The sequence below is a fragment of the Poromitra crassiceps genome (genome assembly GCF_964638095.1).
Source record: "Poromitra crassiceps genome assembly, chromosome: 13".
Taxonomy (NCBI): Eukaryota; Metazoa; Chordata; class Actinopteri; order Beryciformes; family Melamphaidae; genus Poromitra; species Poromitra crassiceps.
In genome coordinates, this window is record NC_139644.1 from 29,689,279 (window position 1) to 29,701,652 (window position 12,374).

Sequence of the window (12,374 nt, forward strand, 5' to 3'; positions counted from 1 at the left end):
TCAAAGCAAAACTGGTATTGTAACTAAAATATCGATATCAAATCGTATCGTATCGTATCGGAAATCGTATCGACTTGGGACCTTGTGTATCGGAATCGTATCGTATCGGGAAGTCAGTGGCGATACCCAGCCCTAACTGTTGCATGAAACATTTGTACAGTGCTCACAATTATCACAGTGCTTTATGTTTCTCACATTTTACCCAGTTCTAAAGTTGACACTTGACACCGTCTTCTGCATGTTGTGAGTTATTTCAAAAGCGTGGCTCATGAAACCATTAAAAATGTGTTTTATCATTTTATTTCCAACATGGTATTGCTGAAAAGCTCTCAATTGAGGATGAAACTGAGAAATAGTATATAAGTGAGTTACAAGAAAGTGAGGTACAGTTTTCAACCTGGGCCTGATTTTCCAGTTTTAGCCAGTGACAAAGTACAGTGTTATATATCTATCTATCCATCTATCCATCTATCCATCTATCCATCTATCCATCTATCCATCTATCCATCTATCCATCTATCCATCTATCTATCGTTCGTTCGTTCTATCGTTCGTTCTATCGTTCTATCTATCATTCTAGCTTGTTCTAGTTCTATCGTTGCAGCTATGTTGTTGAGATGGACAGTCCTTGAAGCAACCTTTATATCTTCCCACCTATTTACCTACCTACTTCTCTTCATACACAGCTATATTCATGTGCTAGGTGGCTAGCAGGGCGCTCCTTCTAGGCTACCTAGATAGTGTAACCCTGACATGATTCCCAGGTTTAAAATAGCACTGGGCTAGGTCTCAGACGACACACTGTTCCTTATTTAGCGCTCCACTTTCATCTCCCTGTGTGTCGGTGTGCTGGTGAGACGTGGCCGTCTATGGAGAGCGGCTGATCGAGGGCTGGGGTTGTCTCATTTTGAGAAAGTAGAATAGGTCTGGGAGAGATGAGAGCTCACACACTCTCCCCAACACACACAGGCGCGCGCGCGCTGGCCCAGTATGAACACCCTAAACTAATAAAACACATCCAAACTTTTTGAACTGTTCATGTCATTTTTGTGCGCTTGAGTTGAAGGCTGCAGTAGAGTGTGACATGAAAGACAGAGAGAGAGAGAGAGAGGCGGGATGGAATGCAACATACTGTAAGGGGGCGATCACACCATTGGTAGAAACTCCCTACGGTATGGCCCGCCTGCCGCACGCTCTTCTTTTGTGACGCCTATGTTGTGTTTTTCTGGACGTTTTCAGATGCGCATAAATGTTAAAATCACACTTAGGCTACATGTAGGCAGCCAATCAAATCAAGCAGGGCTTACCTTCCTGTTTTGATGCCATTTGATGTGTAAGTGTGAGTAAAAGTATCTATTTTATTTGAGAAATAGTGGAGTAAAAGTGAAAGTTGACAGAAATATAAATACTCAAGTAAAGTACAGATACTCAGAAAAAATACTTAAGTACAGTACTTAAGTATTTATACTTAGTTACATTACACCACTGGTTTTCCCCAACAGACGAAATCTGTAGCCACGCTTCTCAGTCTGATCGTAATGTACGGGTCGCTTCAAATGCCACATCTTTTGTGCACTCAAATCCATTCATTTCAATGGCCGCATGCAGCAGACATGCACAAATGCAACACTGGTCCAGAACTGAACTCAAATCAACTCTCAATAACTGTCAAACTAAATGAATGCCTGCAAAACCGTTTACAGTTTTCTGATATAATACTAATGCTGTAATGATACAAAGCTGGTTGAAAATCTATTCCTTTAAGTGGGTTCCAGGGGGTCCCCAGCAAAAGGGGAATCATTTATTTTCGTTCTAATTTGATCCTCTCAATTTAGGGTCCTTGATGTGAAAAGTCGGTTAAGCCAAGCTGCACGAATTGAGCCCGTTTCTGACCCGATTTGTGAGGACCAATCAGCTGCTCGCGAGCAGAAATGTTGTTCAGCCGTCGTCAGGCTCTCGCACAGTTGAAGCAGAGCCACGAAAGTGCCTTTTTCCTCACTGCACCTGACCATAGATACGCCTGACAGGCAGGTCAAGCTGTGGCTACATCCTGCACCTCTTTGATGTTTCCTCCTATCACACGACCGATATGCACGAGACAAACTTTGGCTGGAAAAAGCTGTTGATCTTCAGCTGCCTATTTTTGTTTGTTTGTTCCGATTTATCTAGCCATGTTATTATAGCTTGTTAGTCTGTTGGTGCTGCTGAATTGTGTGTGTGTGTGTGTGTGTGTGTGTGTGTGTGTGTGTGTGTGTGTGTGTGTGTGTGTGTGTGTAAATAAAGGTATTAAAATGTGTGTGTGTGTGTGTGTGTGTGTGTGTGTGTGTGTGTGTGTGTGTGAGAGAGAGAGAGAGAGAGAGAGAGAGAGAGAGAGAGAGAGAGAGAGAGAGAGAGAGAGAGAGAGAGAGAGAGAGAGAGAGAGAGAGAGAGAGAGAGAGAGAGAGAGAGAGAGACAGACAGACAGACAGACAGACAGAGATATGAGTCTTCTGCTTCTTCTGTGGTGTTTTATAGCAGTTGGCATCCTTTATGTTGCATTACCGCCTCCTTCTGGATTTATCCATCCACTGTTTCCCTACATTCTGTCCCTGTTCCCCAGATATGAGCCTTGCTATACCTGCCTCAGAGCTCTTTATTGACAATTGTCACTATTGCTAGAATGGTCCGCAGGGGCCAACGAGCCGTGTTCTATTTTAAACTTGGACTGAACTGGGAAAGAACACATTTATTTGCTCTGCTCCCCTCACTTGGAATTGCCTTCAAAATGACTTGAAGATGAGGGACTTGACCTGTTTGGCTGTTTTTAAAGCACATATAAGTGTGGTGAATGAATCATTTGGTACTTGTATGTCCTTAGGCTATTTTTATTTTATTTCATTTCATGGACGCCTGGGTCTTGGTATTTGTATATTGTACTTCTATTTGATACTGGCACTCTCGCCGGTATCAAATTTCTTTCTTTCTTTCTTTCTTTCTTTCTTTCTTTCTTCCCCTCTTCTTATTTTTTTTATATATATATATATTTTTTTAAGAATATACTAGACGGACAAACCCGTCTTTATTTTGTCACACGACAACCCAACACATGCATGCGGCCACACACACACTCATGCTGACGGTGGCCGGTGAAATATCGTCTCTCCATTTATCCCATCCAGGCTTGTCCTTCCTCCAGTGGGCAGGCCAGGAGCAGTGGGCAGCTTTCTTGTCTACAGCGCCCGGGGACCAACTTCAGTTGTAGTCGTCACTGGTCAGATGACGATCTTCTGCATGTTTTTAGTGGGGGTCCATACCGATGTTGTATGGAGGAACCCCTGGGGAGCATGGGAAGAACATGCAAACTCCACACAGAAGGGCCCTTTTTGACGAGATAGCCCAGCTGGGCAGTGGGCACCTGAGGATATGGGGGGGACACATCCTCGGCGCCCACAGCGTCCCAGGCAGGAATCGAACCCAGGACCTTATAGCTGTGAGGCGACAGCTCTACCGCTGAGCCAGCTTGCCCCCGCATGAAGCAATGCTAAGCTGTGAACTAATTTGCTGTTTATTATTAAATACTAAATGCCATTGTAAATTGGGACCAAAATAAAAGGATTCAAAGGGGAAGTTCACCATAAATGGAAGCTCAATAATTCTGTACAACATTTCTGACTCACTGTCACCTATTATTGAAATAGGTTACACACAATAGTTTAGAGCTGTATAATGGCAAGCAGCAGTTTGCTGCATATCAAATTCCAGAGTGCAACTGGGCCAACCAACAAAATACACCTGTTGTTACAGCACCTGATCTGCACACTCAATTTCCTAGCATTTCAAAGCATGAGAGTTGTATATTTCAAAATAAGAGGAGGGCGGCTGTAGCTCAGGAGGTCAAGCGGATTGTCCACTTTGGATAAAACAGGCCGGTGGTTCGATCCTCGCCTCCTCCACTCCGCATGTCCAAGTGTCCTTGGTGCAAGACACTGAATCCCAAATTTATCCTGATGGGCTGCCAGCACCATGCGTGGTAGCTTTCCGCCATCGGTGTGTGAATGTCTGTGTGAAGGTAGGCTACTCATTGTAAAGCGCTTTAAATGAAATCATTATATAAATGAGGCCATTCACCAAGCCAGAAAGTGTTATTTTGCATGTAGATAAATCAGCTTTTATGCCTGTGCCAAATTAGACAATTCGTGTATCCTGCATTCTGCCCACATCACATTGACTAAAGAAAACAGACAGAGACAGGAGGAGGATTTACATGAACAGAAAGATGTCCAGGCTGCAGATAGGAGTTGGATTCTTCTTCTCATAACCGTTTTGTTTTGTCACTGATCTGAAATTGACGCCAGATGCACCTAAAGATGTACCTGTACACATGCATATCTATTGGGGCAGCGTGGTGGCTTAGTGAGTAAGGACAACGTCCTTTAACCAAAAAGACAAATTTCTCCAGGGGGGATCATTAGATGTTAGTCATTTTTTATTACATTACATCAAAGGAACACGGATGGTGCCAGAATTATAGATACTGTAGATCTATTTAGCAGCAGAATGTATTCTCAAGCCATAATGTCAACGAAACTCAGCACATTCCATTTAAACTTGCTATGTCAATTATTTGCATACTCATGTGCTTAACAGTTACAGACCTCATTATTAATAGTTTTGGAGAAAGTAGCCTCTCAGCTGATATCTTCTATTAATAATTCATCTTTTGGAAATTTCAATCAGGCCTCACACCACTCCACACCACAGGTACTGGCCTCTTTTAAAGTGACAGATGATGCTGTCCTCACCTGTCAATGCTGTTGAGTGCTCTATTTTAATCCTTTTATTAATCATCTCGCTGCGGCGTCGGATCATTGCCATTGGCCACTTCGAAAAGTGGGTGGGACATATTTAAGGGCATAGGGAAGATGCGAGATGACATGGCGATAGAAATATCATAACACTCATGAAATATACATGCTGGAAATACAGTACACACACACACACACACACACACACACACACACACACACACACACATATGACCCACTGCTTCAAATATCATTACTCCATGAAACACACACTCAAAGAAACCCCTGAGCAGGCGGTTAGTGCACAAACTCAACATGGGAGGATTGACCCAACAATGATTCATGAATTCCTTTGATTATCTATTTCTCCCTATATGCACTATCTCTCGCTCTCTCTTTGCCCCAATCTGTCACTGCCGCTCACCCATTTATTTCTTTTTCTTGGGCTAAATTGCTGTTTAGCAGTTGCTTCTGGATGAGGTTTTTGCCAGCGCACTGATCTGATTACAGTTCTAGATAGGTCAGCTTACGTAACATACATGGCTGACTGCATATGGGGGATGTCTGTCTCTGCCTCTTTCCTTCTCTCTCCTCCTCCCCCACTGTGCTTCTCTCTCTCTCTCCTGTCCTCCTCTATAATTCTCCCACTCTCTCTCTGTGTACACACGGTCGTGCCCATGATGGATTTGTGGCCAAATTGGATTGAGTTATCTCTGAGGTTCGAGTGCAATGACAAGAATCACATTACCCAACCTCATGGGCATATTCATGTAAAGTTGCATCAAATGGTAGAACTGTCAATGAAACCTGAAATGTGACGAGCACCGTTGTGAATCTATCCTTCTGGTTGTCAATAGAACTGAATCGACTCTCAGCATCTGGTATCAAAAAACACTCCGATTTATGAGACAAATGATGGCAATGTAATTTTATTTAGTGAGCCAAGAATTCACAATATCTGAGAGAACTGACTGTGGACACTCTGGTTAATGAGCTGTGAATGGTAGCATAGCAGCAAGCCTCATAAGCACCATCCTCTTTCATATCCAGATGAAAGGTGTGATGTTCTGCCAGGTAAAGGTGTGATGTTCTGCCAGGCACGCATGTTTGTCCACACGGAAAGCAACACATTCCACTGACAGAGCTTTGAGGGCAGCATGGCATTCTCTCCATATGAGAGTGAATGTTAATGGTGATGTTGCTTAATAGCCTCATGAAATGTAATATGATACGGCTGCTGTTTTGATAATGATGTTGATTTGATGCTTAGTGTTCAGTGAGGTGAGGAGAGCAGTGTGTTTGTGTATTACTACACACTAGAGACTGTTCAGTGAGGTGAGGAGAGCAGTGTGATACACTACACACTAGAGACAGTGTGGATCCTGAGCGCAACGTAGGCTGTGGTTATGTCTCATTTCTCTCTTTGACTTGAACGTTTGTGCATATTATTTTTTTATTTTCGCCAGGCAGGCAATTAAAGGTAATTGGACAAAATGGGCAAAAAGCAAGGGACCTGTGTGGTTGAGTGAGTGAGTAAGCGAGACACAGAGACAGAAGGAGAGAGACAGAGACAGAAGGAGAGAGACAGAGACAGAAGGAGAGAGACAGAGACAGAAGGAGCTAGACAGAGACAGGCGGAGAGAGACAGAGACAGATGGAGAGAGACAGAGACAGAAGGAGAGACACAGAGACAGAAGGAGCTAGACAGAGACAGGCGGAGAGAGACAGAGACAGAAGGAGAGAGACAGAGACAGATGGAGAGAGACAGAGACAGAAGGAGAGAGACAGAGACAGACGGAGAGACAGAGAGACAGAAGGGGAGAGACAGAGACAGAAGGAGAGAGACAGAGACAGAAGGAGAGAGACAGAGACAGAAGGAGAGAGACAGAGACAGAAGGAGAGAGACAGAGAGAGAAGGAGAGAGACAGAGACAGATGGAGAGAGACAGAGACAGAAGGAGAGAGACAGAGACAGATGGAGAGAGACAGAGACAGATGGAGAGAGACAGAGACAGCAGAGAGACAGAGACAGAAGGAGAGAGACAGAGACAGACGGAGAGAGACAGAGACAGAAGGAGAGAGACAGAGACAGAAGGAGAGAGACAGAGACAGACGGAGAGAGACAGAGACAGGCGGAGAGAGACAGAGACAGATGGAGAGAGACATAGACAGAAGGAGAGAGACAGAGACAGATGGAGAGAGACAGAGACAGAAGGAGAGAGACAGAGACAGAAGGAGAGAGACAGAGACAGGTGGAGAGAGACAGAGACAGATGGAGAGAGACAGAGACAGAAGGAGAGAGACAGAGACAGGCGGAGAGAGACAGAGACAGATGGAGAGAGATGGAGACAGAAGGAGAGAGACAGAGACAGATGGAGAGAGACAGAGACAGAAGGAGAGAGACAGAGACAGAAGGAGAGAGACAGAGACAGAAGGAGAGAGACAGAGACAGATGGAGAGAGACAGAGACAGAAGGAGAGAGACAGAGACAGATGGAGAGAGACAGAGACAGAAGGAGAGAGACAGAGACAGAAGGAGAGAGACAGAGACAGAAGGAGAGAGACAGAGACAGATGGAGAGAGACAGAGACAGATGGAGAGAGACAGAGACAGAAGGAGAGAGACAGAGACAGATGGAGAGAGACAGAGACAGAAGGAGAGAGACAGAGACAGAAGGAGAGAGACAGAGACAGATGGAGAGAGACAGAGACAGAAGGAGAGAGACAGAGACAGAAGGAGAGAGACAGAGACAGATGGAGAGAGACAGAGACAGAGGGAGAGAGACAGAGACAGACGGAGAGAGACACTGAGAAATCCATGGTGGAAACCCTTGGCTTGTACTTGCTATTACAAGGGATTGTATGTGTCATTTCAATTAGTGTATTAGATTCAGTGTTTTTGGTGCTTAAAAACAACAACTATAAAAATTTAAAATGTGAAAATAAAATATTAAAACAACAACAACAACAACAACAACAACAACACATAATCAGTGATTTACATGTACTGTATACACCAGTTATAACCAAACATGACACTCCTCAGGAATGCTTTTCCTAACTGTATACAAATCATTCCACTTATATCGTTAAACTGAATGCAGTGTTAATTTATGAAAGTCCTTTGTAGAGACATTGGACTATGTGATGCATCCTATTGGCAAGTTAACATCTGGAAACTATGTGCATCCTGGTGGCTCACCTGGTAGAACGCGTACGACAGAGGCTCACTCCTTTCTCACGGACGATGCGGGTTCGAGGTCCTCCCGCCTCTCTATCCCACCTTTCCTGTCTGCCTGATGTCCTATCAATAAAGGCAAAAATGCCTAAAAAATAATCTAAAAAACCCCCAAAACATCTGGGAACTATATTCGGCCACACTGGAAGAAACTTGGATGTGCCACAAGTTCCTATAAGTGAAATCTTCTGTGTCAGAAGAACTGCCCACGGAAGTATATACTGTACAGTGTATTTAAGAACACACATGCGGGCGTGCGCACGCACACACACACACACACACACACACACACACACACACACACACACACACACACACACACACACACACACAAACACACACACACACACACACTCTGAAGGAGCAAGCAGCAAAGTTCTTTCCCCACACACAATTACTCTGTATGCTCTATAAACCTTTGTGCTGCACTCAGGTTTTCTTCAGTTTTGACAGTCGTGTCCAGAAAATGTCACTGGTTCCTATAAAGTCCCCACTGTTGTCCAAAGCTATATTGTGATTGGCTGGCTGTTTGAATCCTCTTGAAACAAACAACATGGCCACCCACTTCTTGCCTAGGCCCAGCCAATCGTATACCGCGTTCAAGACAACTTGGAACACGGGAAAAACAAGCTCCGACCTGTAAAAATGAATTGAACGGTTGTCGAGGTCGGAATTACAGGTCGGAAATTGGGGTATGATTTCAGAGCTCCGGTTTGCCCGAGTTAACGTCATGTTTGTTGACCTAATTTGAGGTATAATTATGCAATAATGTGTTTGTTTATATTGTTTATAGTTCACTCTGATTATAGCAATAGGTTGATAGGTGGTGTGCAGTTTGGGTGCAGTTTTGAATGAAATGGCTCTCCACACGCATGCGCGCACGTGTGCACACACACACACACACACACACACACATACACACACACACACACACACACACACACACACACACACACACACACACACACAGGATTGGATTCTATATTATTATATATTGGATGCAGGATTATAATATACAGTATGTGATTACAGTTATAATTGCAATTTCTCTCTCTTGATCTCGTTCTTTCACTCCCTGGCTCGCTTGCGCAGACAAGACTCGTAATTACGCCAAGGTTGCAGCTTCATTAGCCAAGAGACCTGGCAAGAACACTTCAAAGAGTGGAGGGAAGGAGCGGACGAATGAGGGAGGAGAGTGGGAGGCAGAAAAATGGGAAGGAATATCAAATATAAAATATTTAAAACTGAAGGAGTGAAGGGCTATAGCAAGAGAGAGAGAATGATGCCATGCAGGACCCGAGCCATTTGAAAGTAAAATATGAGAAGAGGGAGAAGAGATGCAAACAGCAAGCTACGCTACATACTTCATGCAGGAGACTTTTCTATTATCATTCAACTGCACAGCAACATGAGAGAAGCACACAAGACACACTGGATGTAGATGTCTTTATTTGCATATAGAGCGGGGAAGTGAGATCCAGATACTCCAGACCCATGGGGGGACTCATTCTAATGCCAGGTGTGAACTGACACTTTACTCAGGTCGGATCGCCTAAGATCCGACGTAGGCCGGTTTAAGGCCAGGTCTGAACAGCCTCCTTGATTTGCGCATTTGTCCAGGTGTTATGCCGAGTTTTGCATCCCCGCCCGGCAGCAGCTAAATGCATCCCCACGTCACGGGAGCATATTGTAATGATTTATACAGAAATGTGACTGTTTAAAAGTGATATACTTGTCTGGGTAGACGTGACCTCCCTGTTTTATAAGTTAAAACAGCCCCAAAATATTGTGGGGATGCAATTCTCGGCGGGGATGTGGAAACGTTCACGGCACGTGCCGCAGGCGCAAATTACAGCCATGCCAAATCATCTGCGCCCCCAAAATGCCAGCGCAAACGGGACTTGGGCGGTCTTAAATACTAGAATTATTCACAGGTGTGTCCAGACAATGCCTGGGCATTACATCAATAAAAACCAATCGGATTCCCGTCTCGCAATTGCTGTTTGCGCGAGGCATGCAATGCTGTAATTCTCTCCATGCATAATAAGAGAGTGGACTCACTCGTGCTGAGGACAGAAAGAGATGGAGAGAGCTTAATATTGACAGATCATCAGTGGTGCCAACGACCCTCTGGGTTATGGGATAGGTGAAGGTGAATAGCCTATGTCCATTGTCCAACAAGTTTTCTCATTTCATTTCCCTCTTTGCGATGTGATAAAGGTTTCTCAGTGAGTTATAGTTGATTGCCTCACTGAATTATCTGCTAATATCCAATTTTAGTAGCAGAATTTGATGTCCTGGCGTGGCAAGGCTGTGCGTAATGACAAAAGGAATTGTACTCTCCAGTGCGCTGTGCATCACGGAGATTATGGTGCGCTCAAGCGCAGTCGGGTATTTAGCGCATAAGAGGTGCTTTTAAAAGCTCTTAGCGTAAGTAATTGCGCACTGCTGACGATAGGATAATGCCATCTATCCCCACATTTTTGAAATGCTGAAATGCGTACTTTGGCATGTGGCAGCCTATGTCCAGTACAATTATAACAGGCCCAGAACCCCAGAAAGCCGGCGACCTATTATAGTAATAAACGTATGCCGCCCTATTATAGTAGTAAGATTGTAGTTACTCGAGTGACATCACTGGTGACATCATCACTGATGACATCACTATTGCTCTAGTGACATGCCTGATAACATCATCGTCGAGTGCCCGAGTAACATGTGATCAGTGATGGTCACTCGCGCAATTGTGATGTCATCAGTGAGTGATGTCATCAGCAATTGTGCACTGTGCAGACCACAAGAGCAGGCAAGGCCACACAGCAGCCAGGCTGCAGGCGAGGCCTCAGTGATTTATGGCAGACACTGTTGATGTCATAGACATTGAGACATAATCAGTGATGTCATAACTCCTTCCCAGCAGAGCCTATAAGTAGGACCGATCACACTCTTTGCTGGTCTTTTGTATAACTAGATGGGAAACTGTCTAACTGTCGGACCAAATGAAGCCTTGGTGGTGTCTGGTGGCTGTTGTGGCTCTTCCAAAAGATACATCATAGGAGGCTGGGCCTGGGCTTGGTGGCTGATTACCGACACTCAAAAGATCAGCTTAGAGATCATGACTCTGCAGCCCATGTGTGAAGATGTGGAGACGAAAGAGGGTGTGGCCATCACCGTCAATGGGGTGGCACAGATTAAAATCATGACAGAACAAGAAGACCTGGAAAAGGCTTGTGAGCAGTTTCTGGGCAAATCAGTAACTGACATCAAAGCCGTGCTCCTGCAGACCTTGGAGGGACATCTGCGCTCCATTCTAGGTACCTTGACTGTGGAGAAGATTTACCAGGACAGGAAAGATTTCGCGAAAAAGGTGAGTGAGGTGGCAAAACCCGATGTGTTAAAAATGGGCATCAACATTATCAGCTTTACAATTAAGGATGTCTATGATAAACTGGATTACCTGAGCTCCCTTGGGAAGGGCAAGACTGCAGAAGTCCAGAGGGATGCAGACATTGGAGTGGCTGAGGCAGAGAGGGACGCTGGGAAGCAAGAGGCTGAATTTAAGAGGGAGGAGATGGACATCAAGTACCAGGATGATATCAAGATGGCCGACTCCAAGCGAGAACTGGAGCTGCAGAAAGCCTCTTTCAACCAAGAAGTCAACACTAAGAAAGCAGAGGCCGAGCTGGCTTTTGAGCTGCAGGCAGCCAAGGAGCAGCAGAAGATACGCCACGAGGAGATACAGATTGAAGTGGTGCAGAGAAAGAAACAGATCGAGATTGAGGTGAAGGAGATCGAACGTGCAGAGAAGGAGCTTGCCGCTACCGTGATGGGTCCCGCTGAGGCCGAGGCCTACAGAGTGCAGACGGTGGCCGAAGGCGTAAAGATTCACAAGGTGCTGATGGCCGAGGCTGAGGCAGAGAGGATCAGGAAGATTGGTGCGGCGGAGGCGGCCTCTATCGAGGTGGTGGGCAAGGCGCAGGCTGAAACGATGAGACTGAAGGCCGAAGCATACCTGCAGTATGGAGACGCAGCCCAGATTGCAATGGTGCTCGAAGCCTTGCCCGAGATTGCTGCCAAGGTGGTGGCACCATTAGCCAGGATCAATGAGATTGTCATCTTGAACGGGGAGGGCAGCCGGGGGACAGGCGAGGTGAACCGCTTTTTGGCTGAACTTCCTGTGTCTGTCAATGCTCTCACCGGAGTGGATGTGAAGATCCCTGTTCTCAGTCTGCTGCAGAAGATGACTGGCAGTGGTGGAAATGGGGGGGAAGAAAAACATTAAGGCGGTGTCTCGTCATAGACACGTGGTCAATGGGTCAGCGTGGGGGAAATCTTCCCGTTTTCCCCCACGGCCA

General features: G+C 45.3%; 1 pseudogene across 1 annotated transcript; it reads left to right on the top strand.

Moving 5' to 3' along the window:
• Positions 1-10,990: 10,990 nt before the first annotated feature.
• On the top strand, positions 10,991-12,301 carry LOC310788469 (flotillin-2 pseudogene; annotated as a pseudogene). Its single transcript has one exon. The product of its transcript is annotated as a flotillin-2 pseudogene (transcript).
• The last annotated feature ends 73 nt before the right edge of the window (positions 12,302-12,374 follow it).